This window comes from Gorilla gorilla, chromosome 4 (assembly GCF_029281585.2).
Source record: "Gorilla gorilla gorilla isolate KB3781 chromosome 4, NHGRI_mGorGor1-v2.1_pri, whole genome shotgun sequence".
Lineage (NCBI taxonomy): Eukaryota > Metazoa > Chordata > Mammalia > Primates > Hominidae > Gorilla > Gorilla gorilla.
Genome location: NC_073228.2, coordinates 14,245,322 through 14,253,641, shown reverse-complemented (window position 1 = coordinate 14,253,641; position 8,320 = coordinate 14,245,322). Strand labels below are relative to the sequence as shown.

Below are 8,320 nucleotides of genomic sequence, written 5' to 3'. Positions count from 1 at the left end.
CATTGTGTGGGGAGTTTTACAGGCATTCTCTCTTTTGTTCCTCAAGGCCCCATGGAATAGGTACCGTTATATTCTATATCTTGTGGGTACAGAAATTGAGACTCATAAGAGTGAAGTTCACCTGCCCAAGGTCGAGGATCTGAACTCAGGCTTTGTGATTCACACTTGACTGAGCAGGACAGAAAGAGATGCCTGGCATCTTCCTGCTTTGCAAACCAGGAAGAGGGTCCTCACCAGACCCCAGACACTGACTGTCCCCAACTGCACATCCAGCCTGTTAGCCACTAGGAAAAGAATGACATCAGGGGAAGGCTGAACCGACGTGCATGGGAAGGCAAACCCTCCCGTCAGTGAATCAGGTCACCCTGGGCAAGGCGGATGACGGTAGTGGAAATACAGTCGGCCCTCGAGCACCATACGGGTTTGCATGGTGAGAGTCCACGTAAATGCAGATTTTTTCCAATAAAGCTTACACCGAGCGTGGCTGCCTCCCCTTCCACCTTCTTGGCCTCTTCTACCTCCACCGTCCCTAAGACAGCAAGACCACTCCCTCCTTCTCCTCCTTCTCAGCGTCTTCAACGTGAAGATAACAGGGATGAAGACCTTTATGGTGATCCGCTTCTGCTAACTGAATGCTAAATATATTTTCTCTTTCTTATCGTTTTCTTAATAACATCTCCTTCTCTTTGTATAAGAATACAGCATATAACACATAAGCAAAATATGTGTTCATCAACTATTTATGTTATTGGTAAGGCCTGCATCAATAACAGGCTATTAGTAGTTACATTTTTGTGGGCATCAAAAAAAAAAAAAGACCTGGGGACTTCAGCATCACCGGCCTGAATTCAAATGCCACGCTGCCACTCAACAGCTCTGTGCCTTCGGCCACGTGGCCACCGGGTTGGTTTTGTCTCCTTCTCTGTTAGGCGAAACTGCAATGGTAGTTGTGAGGACGAAATGATAAATGCAGCCCCCAGCCCAGGACTAGGCTCCCAGCGGGTGTTCCGGCATCCTAGCTTCCATGTCCCCTTGGCAAATTCCCACAGAATTCAGGAAACACTGTTGGCTCTCTGAGGAGCATGTGGCCTGTCACCCTGGGTCCCACCTCTATTGGCCAGCAGCCCCATTTCCTGGGACTCTAGGTGCTGTTTGAATTTTGCGAGCGTAACGACCGACCACCCCTGTCCCCAAAGGGAGTATGGCAGAGGCTGGCTGGGGGGATTTAATTTGGACATAGCTCTCTTCCAGTTTGTCAAACATGGCAGCTGCTGCCTTTGGCACGTGCGGTCCCAGCTGCTGGTCACTTGCCAAGGAAGCAGTGCCCTGGGCAGAAGGCAGCTTTGTGCTCCTGTCTCCAGAGACAGCTGTGCGGTGACTGAACAAGGGGTTTCTTTCTCCCTTTGGGAAGGTACGTAACAGCCCCCCAAGAATTCATGCCCTGTCTTTATCAACAAGGGGCCTTCCTCAGTGACTGGCATGACACTGGCTCAGCTCTCCAGCTCCGATGTTGGCCCCGGAGAGGCTGGTCTTGGCGTCACTATCTGGGCTCTGTGAGTCAGTTGGTTTGCAGGCTGCTGAACACCCTTCAGTGCTGGCGAGCCCCGATGCCACCTGGAGGGGGTGCCCAGGATGCCTGGGAAGCCGGTGCATCCCCTGTGTGTGAACAGCCAGGCTGGCGAATCGGAGACTGGGGGGCTTGAGCCACCGCGCCCAGCCAGGGTCATCGCAGCCACATTGTTGCAGATCTGGGATCCGAGCCCCTGCAGTGTGATCCCACGCCTGTGCTTTAACCACGACACCACCCGCCTCCTTGTCCCACCCAGTTAGGATTCCTGTTCCTCGTGAGCCAAATGTTTTCACAGCCACTGTGCCCTCTCCTGCCTCCTTTATTGAGCGTAGTTGCAATAAATGGCCATGACAGAGACAAGGCCAGAGCATCCCAGAGGAGGGAAGGGAGCCCTCCCGGCTCAGGCGCTGTCCCACACAGGCCTGACAAACTGGGGTGCCTGGACTCTGGGGTGCCTGATGCAGAGCCCAGCCTGAGTCAGGAGGATGGGATTACAAGGCAGCTATGATGCAGGAGGGATGGTCTCGTCCACACTACAGCCTGTTCTTTCCTTCCAGAGTTCAGGCTCTCACCAACTGGCCTGGCCTAACCACCCTGGGTTCCCAAGGGCTTCCTGGGGCCCTCGTCCTAGACAAGGTCACCGTCACCTCTCACCTGCCTAGCCAGGGCCTGACCTGCTCATGACCTCTCCTTTGCATCTGCTGCCTGAAGCCAGCTGGCTAAAGTCTTAGATGTCAGCCTGTGACTCCATTCTGCAAATTGCTTTGGTCTGGAGTGCCCGATGCACTTACTTTCTCTGTTTTATTAGCCTACAGAAGAAAAGGGGTTATCCTGGGACCATGGGTGGGTGCAGTATCGGCCAAGGGTTTCTTCAAGGTGGGATGGAGACAGGAGCATGTTTGTAGGAAGAGGAGGACAGGAGGGTGTGAGAGAGGCAGCAAGGGCACTACCAAGATTCGCAGGGGAGAAGGCTTGATGGGGAGTTTCTAGAAGAGGCAGCTGGTGGCATGGGAGCCCTGGGGAAACTGCAATGAGAACGAAGGGACCCTGCCCATCGCTGGTACTGAGAGCCATGTGGGGCAGAGGCTGCCCCTGGGGCCTTTCTTAGCTGAGAAAGGAAACCCCTCTGATTCTCACCCCTCCCTTGTCCCTGTGGGGGTATCTCACCCCGATCCTAATGACTTACTGCAGCCTGGCTCGGCAATTCAGGTCCTCGTCAGTTCCCCCTCGGTGCACACAGGTGTGCGTGCCAGCCAGGTGTGGGCGCCTGTCCAACTTCTCTTTGCACCTGAAAGTCAGCACAAATGCTGTGGTCAAAATGGGAGCTGAGCTGGGGGTGGGGACAGAAAGGGAACTTTGCAAGCTGAGCAGGGCCGGTGGTGGCGGGTTTCAGGGGCCGCCGAGGACAAGTCAAACCCCTCAGTGGTATGTGGTGGCACCAGGGGATCTCTGGGGAGCCACTTGCTGCTGAGGAGACTGTGAAGAGGGAGACACGCCCCCTCCAGAGCCTCCCAGCGTCAGACAAACAGCTCTCCCGAGCTCTGGGGAGGCTCCGACACAGCAGTGGCCAGTGTGTCCTCAGCAGGCCTCAGTTCCCGTGAAACCAGCAGGTGGGACTGAGGGCACCTGGACCCATTCAGAGTCTGAGCCGCCGTGACCCTGTGGCCTGCTGCCTCTCCTGGCTTACCCTCGTGTTTCTAGAACGTCCTCTGTGCCTCCGAAGGCAACACCAGGTGCCGAGAACCACGTGTTGCCCTGAGAACCACAGATGGTGTTGCAGGGGCCGCGCATCCCTGACATGGCCTCGCACCTCAGAAACGCTCGTGCTAAGGTGCAGAAACGGCACAGAAATGGAAGGTGAGGCACCGGGGGTCTGCGAGGCTCTTGAGGCAGATACAGAAAGCTCCTCTGGCTGAAGTAGGAGAAAGAGGTTTGAGGGAAGGCTATGGAGAAGGGAGGGGTCCTCCCAAGATGAGGAAGTGTGGGGAGCCGTCCTGCAGCCATGGCCTCATGCTCACTGGCTTGTTCAGCAACTCCCTGAATGACTTTGCCCAATTCCTGTCCATCTTGAGTCACTTCCTCAGGGGTCAGTGTCCCAGGAGATCATCAGATTGGCTGAGCTCAGGACACGTCTGCCCCGCTGGAGGTCCTAGGGCAAGGAACGAAGTGCTGGTCTCTTTGTCTTCTGTGATGGGAAGAGCACCTGGCTTCACACTCCTCTAAGCGTCATGCCAATCGGAGGGGAGACACCCCGAGAAGAAAGCAGGGTCTCCTTGCAGGCATGAGGTGCCCCCGTGACCATCAAGCCCCATGACCACTTAGTGAGCATCAGTGAAAGGCTTGAGCAGGCAAGGAGATGCTGCCTGAAGACCCCAGTGGAATGCAGAGCTCTGGGTGGGGAGGGGGTGCTCATGGAGAATGCCAAGCCCCAAGCAGAATGGATGGGGCAGGCCCCTCCCAGAGCAGCATTCCAGCTATTTCTGCACACCATGTGTCCTATTTAGACAGTTAGACAGTGGTCCCCACACTAAGTGCTAATCTCCGCCTTACAAAACTTCTCCAAGGGAATCAGCTTAACTGAATGTCCCCAGACACTGTTCCCATGAAGCCAGTCGGAGTATGTTTGTGTGGCTTTCTTTGATCCGTCTGGGTTGGGAAACTTCTAGGGAAAAGGGAAAGGTCCTCTCCAAAAATCTCCATTCCCTCATCAGTCCTTATTTTAGTCAAGAAACCTCAATTTCACATATTTATATTCTTAGGGGCTGTGGTTTTTCCTCTTAAAAATTGAGCTGTTCCACTGCCTCTTTGCATAGCCAGACACACAGGGAGGCGGCCGATGCTCCAAGAGCCCAGAGCAGAGATGATTTCTCACCCCCTCCCATTGTCCTTGTGGGGGACACCTTACCCCCGATCCTAACAATGTCCTGCAGCCTGGCTCGGAATTCCAGCACTGCTCAGCTCTCCCTCCGTGCACAGAGGTGTGTGTGCAGGTGGGGAGCGGGCACCAGCCCAGCTTCACTCTGCACCTCAAAGTCAGCACAAACGTTGCAGTCAAAAGGGGAGCTCAGGCCCTGGGGGGACAAAGAGAAACCTGCAAGCTGAGTGGGGCAGGTTTGGGGGGCTTGGAGGCACGAACTTCTATGGCTCATCCCAAGGGGGCTGAAAACCAAGAGGGGCTTGGCCCTGCACAGGAGCTTTCCTCAAAGCCAGGCCCATCTTCCATGCCCTATACCCCTCAATCCCCAATTGATTGCTAGTGCTTGAGGCTGGGCTGGAGGGGCCCTGGCCCCCTCTTTGCATGTTCCCTGGCTGATTCCCACCCAGAAGCAGGGTCTCTGCATCTCAGTGTCCTCCTCCTTCCTCTAGATCCTAGTCTGGAACCTCCTTGGCCATGGGGGAATCGGGGTCTAAGGAGTCTGCGGGGGGAAGTACTGTCCCGCCGCCCCACCCCGTCCCATTCCCCCTGCCCTTCTCCTTGCCCTTTCTGTTGCTATTGCCTGTGTTGATTTGCATGCCATTTTGCTTGTGGTCTCCATAGCAACAACTACCAAATGGCCTATGGACAATAGAGGGACTCTTGGGGTGGGAGGGGATCCCGATGAGGCATTTGACTTTTAAAAATGGAAACGGTGATTCTGCCGCAGGCCTGGCACGGATGGTCACCCTTCTCTGCCCATCATCACTCAAGCCCCTCAGTCCCCCTTACCCAAGGGCCTGCCTCCACCTTGGTTGGGGGAGGGCAGAGAGGCCGCAACCTGCAAGAACAATGGAAAGGCCGGAGGGAAGCTGAGGGGCCAGAGAGGGACAGGAGCATGGAGGGCAGCCAGGAGCCTCTGCAACTATCTCCATCTCATGGTAAAAAAATCTCTAGCCAGAGTCTTCCCTGTTGTCCAGCTTCGTTTCATGTCTCACCACTTCCTTCCACCCTTCCCAGAATCCCTTTCTCTGTCTCTCTCTCTCTCTCTCTCACACACATACACACACACACACACACACACACACACACACACACACACAGAAGCGTTGCTTCATGTCTTGGGGCCTGGCTTCTAGGTCCAATGTCCTGGGAAATAAGTCTCTAATTGTTTCCATGTGTCCCGCCCTGAGCTGTTTACAACAGGCATTCATAGCCCTGGACCTCGAGCCCTGGTGAGGCCACAGGGTCAGCACAGGGATGGTTCCCATTTGAAGATGACCAAACTGATGTGAAGGGCAGAGGGAGGGACCCAGGCCTCCCCCAGCCCCGAGTGTCTTCCACAGTGAGCTGGAAACCTGTTCTCAAGTCTAAATATTTTACATTTTATCTGGACTAGACTTTCCCCATTTTATTTATTTTCAAAGCATTTTCCCAGATAGTGTCTCTTGTCTATTCCCACGGCTCCGTGAGTTCAGGAGATCGACCCTGGACGGGGCTCCTGCCCACGCCTTGGACTCTGCAATCCTTGGCAGCGACAACCGGAGAGCATGGTGAGAGTGTGGTGGGGAGAATATGCCATAAAAAACAGAAGACAGAAACCAAACACATTGCCTGGGGAGCAGGAACAAACCCCGATCGTTCCCTCAACAGATGAAACATCTGAAGCCCAGAGAGCTTAGGCAGTTTTCCTGAGCGTGTCTGGACACACACACACACACAGAGCTTCCATTAGCAACAGATATCACAAAAGGACAGGCCCCACCTGACGATAATCTTTCTACTCACCACTGTCCCCTGTAGGAAGGATTCTCCGGGCTTTTCACAGTCAGGCTAGTTGTTAAAATGTTTACATTCATGGGGTGGGAGAAGACCTGGTCAGGTTTCAAGGTGCGGGCAGAGTGGGCGTACCCAGCAAAAGTGGTACACAGCGTGCTGGGTGAAGCCCAGCTGGGCTTAGGTTAGGGCAGGAGAAGGCCAGACCCAGCCCTCTGCCTGTTTTGTAAATGGCATCATTGGAGCACAGCCATGCCCATTTGTTTGTGTACAGTGCACTGCTGCTTGCAAGCTGCAACAGCAGTGTGGCTCACAAAGCCTACGAGATTTACTATCTGTCCCTTTAAGACAAAGTTTGCTGACCCCGTGTTTAAGGGATTAACCCCAAGAATGTTCTCAGGTTCATTTTTTTTCTTTCCCATGCAACAGGGTCATATGGTCATCCAATCACTATCTGTCAATCACTATTGTAAGGGAACCATTTATTTAAGGACAGTTGATTGAACCCCTGTTATGTGTTAAGCACCCGAACAACCCAAAACACACGTAGAAGGAACACAACGTCCCTCAAGGGGCTCACAAAATCCCAAGTGATGGTAGCCAAACACAGGCACAGGGTACAACAGGGACGATGGTGGCTGATCCAGCGTAGGCTGGGGCTGCAGTGGTAAAGGTGGAGAAAGGCTGGAGAAGTTAGGGACTGTTTTCTGCTGAAGGAGACAACTTACTAAGTTTTAAAGAGCCACTAGCTCATGTCAGAGAAGGATCTGAAGCCATATGATTTGGAAAGAACATGAGTGCATTCGGTTTTGGGTATGTGGAGTTTGGGGTGCTGGTGACATACCCGGGTGGAGATGAATCAAATGTTTTGTTATGTGTAGGGGTCTAGAATTCAGGAGAGAGAGAATCTGGGCTGGAGATGTAGAGTTAGGGGTATATAGTCGGTGTGGTAGGGATGCTGCCTTCTTGGTGATAAAAGCCTTAACCAAGAGGTAGAAATAATTTTCTCTTCCTGTGAGCAATTCTAACAGCTTGCCTTTACTGCTCTAAAGATATTATGGCACTTTGCATTTCAATATGTATGTACTTGGTATCTCTCTCCATTGAACTGTAAACAACAGAGACTTTGGCCATGATAGAGTAAGCATTTATTATTCCACCCTAAATAACTAAAAATAGACCAACTATATACAACAATGTTCAGACATTGGACCGCAGGTGTCACAGAAGTGTAATCTCTGACAGAGGAGAAGCAAATGAGGTGAAGACCCACAAGTGCCCCAGCTGACAACCTGGAGAGAGTTTCCACGCCACCATACAGGTAAGTGGAAACCACACAGTGTTCAGTGGCTTCAATGAATTAAGGAGATAGTGTTTAGAGTGTGGGGAGGCCAAGGCAGCCAACATTTGCAGGGCAGAGCCCTGGAGAGGAGAGAGCTGCGCACAGAAAGAGAGGACTCTAGAGATCTGCAGAGGACTCACTTAAGGCCTTTGGCTGAATAGTGATCAGTGCATGCATATGAGAAAATTACTAAGGCTGTGGAAAAGGAAAGTAGCAGATAGAAGAACCCCAGGAGCTCACAAAGGCTGGAGAATATCTTACATGCCCAACAGCCAGTGGAAAGACCTCCTCACCCAGGAAATACCAAGCAGAGTCCTCAGAAAGGCATTGCTTCAGAAGAGGGACTAAATTAGCCCTAGACTAAAGGTTGTTCTAAACCTGTGAAACAAAGCTTAAAAGTAATCCTTGAAGAAAAATCAGATTGTTTCCAAGTAACTTAGCTATGAACTAGAAAAAGAGTACGAATATATTTAAAGGAATAATCGGAGGAATTAACAATGTCTGGCATCCAATTAAAAATTAGCAGACATGCAAAGAAGCAGGAACTAGGCTCTACAGCCAGAAGAAAAGCAGTTCATAGAAACAAACCAGTAAATGACACAGATCATAAGTTTAGTACACAAGGGCCTTAAAGCAGCTATTATAAAAATAATGTATATGTTCAAGAAAGTAGAGGTAAACATAAACATGATGAGAGAAATAGAAGATACATATATAT

General features: G+C 52.0%; 1 long non-coding RNA gene across 1 annotated transcript; it reads right to left on the bottom strand.

Annotated features, from left to right (window-relative positions):
- Window positions 1-802: 802 nt before the first annotated feature.
- LOC109026886 (uncharacterized) lies at window positions 803-6,422 on the bottom strand. Its single transcript, XR_002005940.4, has 3 exons — window positions 6,273-6,422; window positions 2,757-2,858; window positions 803-935 (listed from the first exon to the last, which is right to left on the bottom strand). It is a non-coding gene; the product is annotated as an uncharacterized lncRNA (long non-coding RNA).
- Window positions 6,423-8,320: the final 1,898 nt, after the last annotated feature.